Source organism: Aplysia californica, unplaced genomic scaffold (assembly GCF_000002075.1).
Source record: "Aplysia californica isolate F4 #8 unplaced genomic scaffold, AplCal3.0 scaffold00218, whole genome shotgun sequence".
In the NCBI taxonomy this organism is placed as follows: domain Eukaryota; kingdom Metazoa; phylum Mollusca; class Gastropoda; order Aplysiida; family Aplysiidae; genus Aplysia; species Aplysia californica.
Window position 1 is genome coordinate 921,919 of NW_004797488.1, and position 12,133 is coordinate 934,051.

Here is a 12,133-nt window from a genome sequence, read left to right on the forward strand (position 1 = left end):
TGCAGACCAAATTCGTGCAGGCGATTTGTAACAGTTCGAGGGCTGACATTTGTGCTAGTAGCTTGTCCGAGACGCTGCCGGATGATGCTGGGCTAAGTGTTGTTGCTTGGCTTGCAACAGGCTGCAGTTGGAGTTGGAGGAATGCCCCCCCCCCCTTGCAGTGGTTGACCCAGGGCTCCCTGGCTGAGGGCGTTCGTCAGTACTTCCGGTTTATTGTCTTGGTCTTGGAGTCGGCTGACTACTGAAGACGAAACAGCAAGTCTCCGAGCCACCTCCCTCAAGTAAACACCATCTTGGAGTTAACCAATGGCCCCTCTGTCGTGGGAATTCAACTTTCTCTGAGGCATTCTATACTGTTTAATGATTACATTTTCGACTCATTGCAAGGGCTTTTTAGTCATTGCCGTGATTTACCATGTCAACATTTACAAAAACGCGGTATAATTGTTTATTAGGCCTAACATTCAAGCACAGTCAACTTTTTCATGAACTAAAACGTGGTACTAGGCTTGTATCATATCTAAAAGTAACATAAATGTATACATATCACATATAACTTTTTTCGAAGAGTAAAGTAAGAGACAGATAGAAAGAAACAACAGTTGAAAAGTAAATACGAATGACCTACCAGTTACACCCTCTAACCAATCACCCTTGGTATTTGTATATAACACGATAAAGTATACCTTCAACATTATACCAAAGTATTGATATACCAAAAATTACTACTGTGTGATTTATTAAAATTTGGCTTGTGGGGCCGCCTAAACAGTATTTTGAAACGTAGAAACTTGAAACTGTTTGGATATTATGTGAGAACATCTCACATGATGTCAAACTTTTTCCAGTTTCATTTGTAGGAACTTGACATTCAACTGGGTTTAAACTTGATATGATCGAGGTATTAAACCGAACCTTTTTAGTTGTCCGCCTACCTTTAACGTAAACTCTAGGATGTGATGCTATTTATTGATACCCCACCCCCCTTTCCAAAAAATGTTTAAAAAAAACAACCTCATTACTAAGGTTATTTGGCACTGTATATATTTTTTTCATAATAATCTACATAATTATTGTTCAATGTAAGATCAAAACGATTGACTTATATGTTCACAACATATTATACATAACAAATGATTTGATATTGATGTCAAGACTTCATGCCCATGTGTCTTTCAGTCTGTGAGGTTTCCTCCCAAAATTATTCTTGCACCAGCGTCATGTATGACCTTATGATCTGTTCTATTGCCTATCGTTGGAAGCTTAAAAAATGGCGCACCGAAAGGTGATATCGCCATTTTTACTAGAGATGTGTGTAAAGAATCTTTCGTTCTTGCTTTTCTGTAATTATTAAGATATTGAAAGTGAGTATTTACGTAACGTTGTGTCCCTTCTCTGTTGCCTAGTCTTACGTTTATCTTTGAGGTAGGAAAGACAGATACAGTACTTTTGAGCTTACACAATCAGCAGTTGTTCTATACTTACGATCATAAAATGGTGCCACCCTATATGTTTGATTGCTTCGTCATTTCTGTAGAAAGATGATTCTTCGACACAAAATTGAAATATGAAGTGTTTGGCAAATAAATCAAAGTGAAAGAGTTCTTTTACAGTAAAAACGCTTCTTTTATGACTGAAATTTGACATCGGTACGCTTTGTGATCCCCATGTACATTGAGCACATCAGTGCATATCCTGCATAAATTATGGAGTACACAAGTCTTGCTGGAAAATGTTGTTTCTAGAATTGATTTAAATGGTTCTGGGATTGGGATTCACATCACAGGCAAAATAGTTAATCATGTCCCACGGGTGCTCAATCGGGTTAAAATCTAGTGAAATGGCAGGCCGTAGATCCACAATTACAGTGACGTAATCTTGGGCTTTTGATAATTTAATTTCTCACAGAGTTCACGATGTGAGGGTTCTTTTTCCTCTTGGCATGTCATGGGCTGATTGTGTTGTTTGAAATAATGACAGATAGTAATAATGCTCATGTGGTCAATTGAAAATCGCCCGCGAAGGTGATGGTGTCCCACTGCCTAGGTCCATCGGTGGTGTTGCTGTGACCAGTTCATCCCAGCATATCGGTGATTTAGCTGTAAACGCAGTCTGTTTGTAGGCATTCTAGCTTCAGTCTGCTGCTGCTTGAGCAGCTGTTCTGAACCGATTTCTCTGGTACCGGTACACTGTCCTGATAATATCAGTCTTGAGCTTGCTTTTTTATCCTTGGACAGCCAGATCTGGGTTGGGGTTGAATAGGCCAAGTCGCAATGGACCGTTTTCTCAGTAGGCTGATAGTCCTTCCTCTGATGTTGTGCATGCGGATGGCTTAATTTTTTCTGATCTTGAGTTAAAGATATCGTTTCTTTTGGGAGACAATGATCACATGTTAATGGTGTATTATGTAATCACTTATATAAATTTAATTTTTTTTAAAATCCGCTATGTGGTCGAGGAAAAAGTCTGAATATTCTATGTTTGCTGGAAGCACCAATATGGTATTTTTTCAGAGTACTTAATATAACTTACGTGAAATATAAAGCGTCTTACGTAGGCCCTATAGAATCAAAAGACTTGATTTTTATCACAATCAAAAAGTGGTACCTTTTCTATTGATCGCCAGTATAGTTTCTATAACTTGCGTCTTACAACTGAACTTCTGGTGTACCCCGTAATTGTAGCTCTTGTTTTTTCTTTCATATTAGCCATTTGGTTGGGTTTTTTTTTTCTTTTTTTTCTTTTGTTGTCTTCAAATATTTCTGTGACAGAATGTTGCACCTTGTGTCAATAAAGGGAAACAATCTAAAATTGAAAAAGCCTTAGGGTAGAGAGAAAGAAGAGGAAAATTATCTGACTTGTGTCAAGGTGTAAAAGAGAATTAACGGGGAAATGCATCACAAACTTTTAAATACTATTTTGTACAAAAGTACCTGGTGTGGTGTGTTTAACTTTAAAAAAGGCTTCCTGAAAAATACATTTTGTTGATACCGTTTTCCAGGCTCTCTTACCTTAACTTTGGATACAATCTATGGCTTAGTAATCATATTAATACGTTTTCGTTTATAACCTTTTATAAGTCTTTGGAAAACATGTCAAGTAGGCTTGTATATTATTTTGAGTTGACTAGGTCTCATTAAAAAGTACGAATTTATTCAATAAACAGAATGTATAATATTTCATCCACGGCGAAACATTCTCAAGGCTGTCTTCCTGTCTGCTTTTAGCCAAGGCTTCAAGATTTACTCGTACATTACTGTATTTATTTTTCCTCTTAAATCTTAAGTATATGTTTGCTCAAATGACGTTTTTTTTTCATGAATGCTTGAAGGTCTTTAATGTTGTTTCTTGTCTGGCTGACTCTCGACATCCCCTGGTTCCTAGTTCAAGTATTCTGAAAGTATTGTATTGTCAACAGGATTAAAACACTCTTGATATCCTCTATTGATATACCTATATGTCATTTGGGTTTCATGAAATACTTTGCTCTGTTCTACGATTGTGAACAAGGAATCAATGTTAAATGCATGCCTGCTACTGGTATCCCAAGAACTGGTGTAGCCTATTTGGGTTTTGTTTTATAGTGGTTGTTAGACAACACCATATTCCTCACCATAAAACAAGTGTATAGAGTATGTAGACATACAGGTTTAGTCGATGTCCAAAGTTTTCATTTCCGTCTTGTGACAACAAATGGTGTTTTTTTTTCAAAGAAATCTCATTATGATAAATGACCATGCCTTTGGGCCGAGCTTCTAGTTTCTCTGAGCGAGTGAAACGGCCGTAAAAACGCAGAATGGAACCAGCATACATCTTTTTCAATTACGTCTTATGTTCAATTAGATTTCATAACAAGATGTTCGACGTTGAAAAGTCGTGCAATGTGCATGCCCTATAATACAACAGCTCAGAGCTTCACTTTGCTATAATTATATTGTCACTACACCCATTCCATTTGTGAAAGTGAAGACCTCCAAAAGTTTCCCAATCCCATAAGAGTCGCAGTAACAGTGTGCAATATCCCGACCAGATACTGTATGGTTTCTGAGCGCATGGGGCTTGAGGAAAGGAGGGTTGAGATTTGAGGGTATCGGGAGAGACATAAAAGAAGGAGTGAGGAAGAAAGGGGAATGTAGAAATCAGTTTTAGATTCTATAATAGCCCAGAAAAAAAGACATTGGGAGAAAAAGAAACGTGTTGCTTCCTACACTATTTATTTGACGTCTGGGCTCCTCGCGTACCCAGTGAATGTCTCTCCTTTGTTGTTTATTTCCCACAGTACATAAGTCAACTTTTGTAGGGTTTTTTTATCTGAATGTTTTTCACCTTTCACGTTGTTATTTCTCTTCCAATGCTGCCATTGTACTTGTGAAGGAACTTAACGTTTCTAAGTAAAATTTGATTCATAAGTAGAGACTACTTCCGAACTCTCACAATAATAGACGGTGGGGTTGGCAGCTAATCCGCTGTGTTTGCTTCTCTCACCTTTCCTTACGCTACACTCAATCCTTACAAGGATAATCAAACTGAACTGTGGGTTTTGTCATTCACGAAGACAGACATTCGTCAAAAAGGAATTAACTTTTTAAAATTAAATCACCTTGTTAATATTCCTGATATTTAGTTGTTATCTAAATTTGTTGACTTCCCTGCTTGTTTGTTTTTCTTTAGATAAATTTAGAAAAAGTGGTGGGGGTGAGGTGGGAATAGAATTATTATTATTATTATTATTTCTTTTGCAAATTATGTGAAAACGCTATAATAAGCTGCTCGGTTGTAATTTTTTTAATGGTTTTCGTTCCTGTGTTTTCGTAATGTAAGGATAGTATGGTGCTCTCCCATTGGTCAGTGACTGTTGTTGATACTTTATGTTGTAGTCACAATAGTTTTGAAATCTTAAATGTCGTGAGAATAGTAAGCAAGCTTCAAAACCAATATTGAGAAAAGCAACCGAAAAATAAATTGATGGTAGTTTACCCTGTTTTAACAAGCCGTAACAAATTAAAGACCACTTTCTTGTAAGTGAATTATGTGTAAAAAGGTACATTACAATAAGAGGCCTATTAACTATCTTTAATGTGGTCTTTGAAGCTATCATTATTATTTTAGCGTCATTCTATACTGGTGATCAAGATAAAGGTACCACTTTTTGATTGTGGAAAAACTCTAATCATTTTTCCTTCCATGTGAGTAGTAATAAGTAGTTTAAAAAGTAGGTCATGACATAACAAACATTATGTTCACAGCACCAAAGTAAAAAAACCAGAACATTAACATTTTCCCCTATCACATGGCGGATTTAAAAAATTCTTTGTGTTTATAGAGTTAGGTATTTGTTTATAAAAAAACGATAAACATTTGATCATTATCAAGCAAGAAAGATTGTAGGTTTAATTCAACATCAGAGAAATCGCGCCATCGCCATGCTCAACAGATTTCTGCTGTTGCCAATACATTCAACGTCAAGAGGAAAAAAGACCCGCAAAAAAAAACTTTGAATGTCCTGGAAACAGCAGAAGGGCGGGGAGTAAGACCTATTCTTTTTTGGATGAAACTCTGACTGCATTTTAAAAAAAAAAAAAAGAAAAAAAAAACTACGCCAATTTTCTATGTATTTTTTATGTTGGTGCTGTGAACACTAATTAAAACACCCGAATGTTTTTATAACATGACCTTTTTATGATAAAAAAAACTACATGAACGGAAAACGGTAGACCCAAAGAACTACATTTTACACACGATTAAAAAGTAGTAGATCTACGTTTTTTGTCGCTAGTATAACTTCCCTGCGTTTGTGAGACTGGAACTGTAAACCTGGTTGTTAATATGAAGTAATTAACCTCGCCTTCTCACGCTGTGTGTTCTGCCTAAGTGTGAATCTATCGTCCAAGTCATTGTTGAGATTTTCCCCAAACTGAGTATAGTCTGTCTATATTGAGTCACCGTGGCGCCGTACCTATCAGGTGACAATGCTGTTCATTGATATCAATGTCATTAAAGTATTTCCATTAAATATGTCAGACTTTGAACTGTTTGTTACCTGAAGTGTTTGTTTGTGATCAAGAGAGGGAGTCTGTGTCAGTCAGCCCTCTCTCTCTCTCTCTCTCTCTCTCTCTCTCTCTCTCTCTCTCTCTCCCTCTCCCTCACAGTCCCCCCTCACAGCTCTCTCTCTCTCTCTCTTTGTCTCTCTCTCTCTCTCTCTTTCTCTCTCTCTCTCCTAGTATTCTCGGATAAGGGCGTAAAATCGCGACGGTCCCGTGTGCAAATTGTGCACGTTGATCCATTGGTGGTCCAAAATCAATAAGAATAGGCTTCAGCCGTCGCCTGGGCAAAATTCAAATTTCCTAAAAACTGAACATGTTTAATGTGTCCCGTGCGCTCAAATGACCTCATGTAGTTACGAGCGCCGTAAAACACTTTCGCAAATAAAACAAAACAAAACACGAAGTTAAACCAACAGTGACCCCCTTCAACCCCCACACTCACTCTCTATCTAATAAAGTGTATGAGATAGATAGATAGATGAATATAGATAGATAGATAGACAGATAGAGAGATAGACAGATAGAGAAAGGTACCAGGTGATACAAAAAAAGAGAGAGAGATATGGAGAGATAAGTATGTGTGTGTGTATATTATTATGTTTGTGTGTGTGCTTGTGTGTGAGTGCGTGTGTGTGTGTGTGTGCGTGTGTATTTGTGTATGTGTGTGTATATGTGTTTATGTGTGTGGGCGTATGTGTGTGTGTGTGTGTGTGTGTATGTGTGTGTGTGTGTGTGTGTGTTTGTGTGTGTGTTTGTGTGGTTTTTATATAACACAGATCTTTGATGCCATTCATGCCCTCTCCGACCTGAGAACAATGAGAGAAACACTGAGATAGACGCTGAGATAGACGCTGAGATAGACGCTGAGATAGACGCTGGGATAGACGCTGAGATAGACGCTGAGATAGACGCTGAGATAGACGCTGAGATAGACGCTGAGATAGACAATGAGATAGACGCTGAGATAGACGCTGAGATAGACGCTGAGATAGACGCTGAGATAGACGCTGAGATAGACGCTGAGATAGACGCTGAGATAGACGCTGAGATAGACGCTGAGATAGACGCTGAGATAGACGCTGAGATAGACACTGAGATAGACACTGAGATAGACGCTGAGATAGACGCTGAGATAGACGCTGAGAAGACACTGAGATAGACGCTGAGATAGGCGCTGAGATAGACGCTGAGATAAACGCTGAGATAGACGCTGAGATAGACGCTGAGATAGACACTGAGATAGACGCTGAGATAGACACTGAGATAGACACTGAGATAGACACTGAGATAGACACTGAGATAAACGCTGAGATAGACGTTGAGATAAACGCTGAGATAGACACTGAGACAGACGCTGAGGGGGGATAGAGGCAGAGACTGAGAGAGACAGAGAGACACAAAGAAAGATTCAGAATTTTAATATATCACTCTAATTAAAATTCAAAATAAAGAGAGCAGAAAAGCTGACAATGATGCACATATCACATTAAATGCACCTTTCAATCACATGCAGGAATTTATCACAAACCTTTACGGTTGATTACATGGATACATGTATTCGAATTATTTATTACGTAATTTGAAAAAACCCAACAGCAATACACATTGATGTTTATTATGACAGTAGCCTTATACCAAATTGTAGGAAACTTGTTTTTATCCTTCTTTCTTTGTTCTTAGTGATACATAAATATCTGCCTCTGCGTGATTTTACAAGTCCTTTTGAGTACTTTTTACCCCAGAGACAAAGTGAATACATTTTGTTGTGTCGTTTCTCTCACAAATCAAGAAAAGCAAGAAAATTGTCAGCCTTGACCATAGCATCAAACTGCATTTTGGTGACTTTGAAAGGTACATAAATGATGAAGCTTTGGAAGGGTGTAAAATTCGAAAATTTTCAAAATTTGGACATAAGTGGATTGCTTGCCACAGCGACGAAATGTTGCCACACATTTCGAACCATCCTACACAAATCAGAAACATGAATTCACACATATCAAAGCATACACGTCGTGCCCTACCTTTTTACACAAGTTCCGGACAAAGAAAACAGAATTGAAACACGTGCATGAATAAATTAGTTATACCTCTGTTTTTCAATGGCCCACAAAACAGCAAATCCTCCTGGAGTTAATCGACATACATCCCATAATACATGACAAACTCCTGCTGATCGATTTGATCTTCCGCCTAGGGTGGTGTGTAAGATCTCTACATGCTGCATTGGAATCAGCAGTACACAATACATGCCTGCTTATTTAGCTCTGCTTATGGCTTTGTTTGATAGAGGTTAAAAAAAAATCTCAGATCAGAGATGGTAATGTCAGACTACTCATCGGGAAACTGCCCTTTAAGTAGGTGAGTATCGTTTTCACTAATTCAGGCAGGATGCCTACTCCCCATAAGAAAAAGTAAAATGATTTAACATTTATGCTACTGACATCTGTTATCCCATACCTCTCCCCCACACACGCCAAACACACTTTCATATGTGTTTTTATATTACTAGTGCTTTGACATGCCCTCTCCCACATGGAAAGGTTTGGTGGCTATTTGTCAACGCGATTTTTGCCCTCTCACCTCATACTACGGGCTATCCCCCGCCCTTGATACCTCGGGCTACCCTCCCGCAACATTGCCGTTGAGAAGTTGTACATGTAGAAGGGGAACAAACTCTAAGTATAACAAAAAACTTCGCTTCAAGTTACCCCTCCCCCTCCCCCACTACATCCCAGACTACACCCACCCTTCTCTTCCTCGGTTCGCCCCAATTACGTGTGGTCCAGGTCAATTACTCAACTGGAATCATCTTTTGCTGTTTGCAGAAAGCTCTTGCTAAATCCTATTTCTGTTTTCTTCTTTTTTTTGTAGGTTCATCTATAAGTACATAACACGTTTTTTCTTGCACATTAAGACAATTGTAGCATCAGTGTATGTCACTCTAGTCAATCTGAACCAAGCCAGAAACAATAATTACTAAGAGGAAACACAACATGGCAGCTAGATTGAGAGGCATGGTGTCTGTTGGTATTACTTTTAATGCCCCTTTAAATGTTTAAAAGCTTTTGAAGATCAAGAAATCCTATTCAGAAATCCGAATTTAAAGCATATTATTATGATTGAGCACACCCAGGTAATTTTATACAACACACCGTCAAACAGCTGTTCAAATGTACTTTTTAAACTGTTGTATCTGTTGCATGTGCTCAATAATTTTTTGGCCGAAATTTAAAATCTCAATGTTGAAGGAAAAAACCCAGATAAAGCACATAATGTATACACAAGTGAAGAAAAAGAAATAATGGGGGGGGGGGGGGGGAGTTGGTTTTCTAACAGTAACATTTTGTTTTCTGGACTTAGTACATTTGAACAGCTTGCTTTGCCGCCGATAAGTTCAAGTGCACATGTTAAAGACTCGAAAAAGACTCGACGCCACAATTGTCGTGGGTAGTTGCGACTGCACTATTCTTTGGTGCCGTTATGGGAAGCAATATTTTGCCTGTTTTGATTTGATAAATGTTCTACGGCGCTCGCAACTGCATAGGTTTATATGAACGCAGGGGGACACATTAAACATGTTCAGTTTGGTAGGAATTTAGAATTTTGCCCAGGTGGTGGCCGAAGCCTACTCTTATCGATTTTAGGACCACCAAGTGGTGTTTATAGTGCGCAACTAGCTCACGGGCCCTCCGAGATTTTTCACCCTTATCCGAGAAGGCAAGGTGCTAGATCTTACTTACCATAAGACTTGGGGTGTTGCTGAGAGAAATCAGTAAGAAGGAGTAAGGGAGTAGCTGTATAAAAGCTGCAGAAAGAGTCAGGAGGCCAGAGGAGGGGGCAAAATGGGGGGGGGGGGGGGGGGGGGCAGAAAGTGGAGACAAAAGCAAACCACAGAACATGGTTAGAGAGCAGGAAAAGTGGTGAAAGGAGAACGTTTTTAGAGTAGAAAATTGTCCGTCGCGGTCAGGTTTCGAACCCTGGACCTATTGAATGAGAGGCAAACACATTGACCTCTAGATCACGAGAGCCCCTTTTGCCTCTGTGAATAAAACGATTACCTATCAGCATCGACAATCTGGGCGGTGAAGAATTGCTGTGGTGACAAATGAATAATTATGTATGACATCGTGGTGAAATCAGCTACTTGTCAAAATAATCAAATTGAGGAAACCGATATTTCTCCACCTGTAGGAGAATTTGTATTAGATTATTTAACTGCTCAACATCAACTACGTCCGTTTAAGACAAAGGAGCAAAAATTGTAAATTAATTGTTTCCAGGGACACACAAGCTCTAAAAGTCACCAAACTTTGACGGCCATTTTCTCGCTAATTTACCTCTGATACAAGACGAATCCCACCTCCTTCAATCGAAAATATTTCGACTAATTTTCAATATGGAGGTATATCCTTTCATTAAAATCAAGACATATAAAAACAATAAGATGATGCCAGTAACCCCATACGCCCAATACTTAAGGAGTGCCTGATTCCACAGTGTTGTAATACTAAATCAAACCCTGCTACATCTCTTACCTAGATTTCTGTTCAAGAACGTAACCTTATACACCACAGCGGTCGAAAAAAACCTTGCTATCTGGACGAAAAACTGACTCACTGTAAAAAAAAAAGAATAAATAAATACATTTTTGTCTGTTTGAAAAGTATAGTTTTGCTCAGAATTGTAACTTACCTAACAAGCATAGGGTAGAAAGAAGGACACCTTGTGACACTTCCTAAAAAGGAGGATCTCAGCAACTGCAGCAACTACCTAGGAATCACTCTTCTCTCAATACAAGGTAAGGTCTTCAACAGAACCATTCTCGAGAGAATCAAGTCTGCAACCGACCCAAAACTTCGGTATGAGCAGGCTGGTTTTCGGAAAAATCGGTCAACCACGGATCAGATTGTTACGCTGAGGATCAAAGTAGAACAGTCCCTGAAGGGAAACGCCCAGTTGAACATCAACTTTCTTGACTATGAGAAGGCCGTTGACAGTACAGACCGAGCAACAATGTGTAAGATACCGAGACATCACGGAATCCCACAGAAGTTGGTTAACCTCATCAGGAGCATGTACGAAGGGACAAGTTGCAGCCCAGCTCACAGACAGCTTTGACATCAAGACCGGTGTGAGACAGGGGTGTTTACTATCACCTTTCCTCTTTATCTTGGTAATCGATTGGCTGATGAAGGAAACCACCAGTGGACCCCAAGGACACAGTTTGACGATCTGGACTTTGCAGATGACTTGGCGCCTCTTTCACACACTCAGGAACAGGTGCAATCAAACAGTCTATCATAGTCTGTTGGGTTCAGGATCCACACCGGAAAGTCAAAAGTCCTAAGGATAGATGCACTACGAAAGGACCAGGTCACAGTAGAGGGAAATGCAGTAGAATACGTCAAATCCTTCTGCTATCTTGTGAGTATAAATAACAGAGTAGGAGGAACAGGCGCTGAAATAAAGTTCCGCATCGGAAAGGCACGGACTGCATTAATTATTTCTTTGAACAGGATTTGGAGGACCAGGGATATCTCACTACAAAGCTGAGGATTGTCAACTCAAATGTGAAGTCACTCTTGTTGTATGGGTGTGAAACATGAACGCTTCTCAGACGTGCATAAAGAGAATCCAGGTTTTCTTGAACAAGTGTTTGAGGAAGCTACTAAGGATCAGATGGACAGACAGGATCACCAACGAGGAAGTATTATGAAGAACGAGACAGAGCCTTGTCACAGACGAGGTGGGAAGAAGACGTTGCGATGGATAGGACACACTTTCAGGAAGTCAAGCAGCTGCGTAACACGGGAAGTGTGAGATTGGAACCCACCGGGTAAAAGATCATAGGGAATACCATGTAGAACCCGGAGAAGAGTCACGGGAACGGATGTATAGAAAAGTGGGAAGACATGGAGTGACATCATGCGACTAGCCCAGAATAGGGAAAGGTGGAAAGTGTTTGTTCGGGGTCTATATCCTGATCCAGGATGAGAAAGGCAATGATGATGCTGATGGGGTGCATTAACATAGATCTATTAGATTTGATGCAAGTGGAAATGTGAGGTATGTGATTGTGTGTGTGGGGG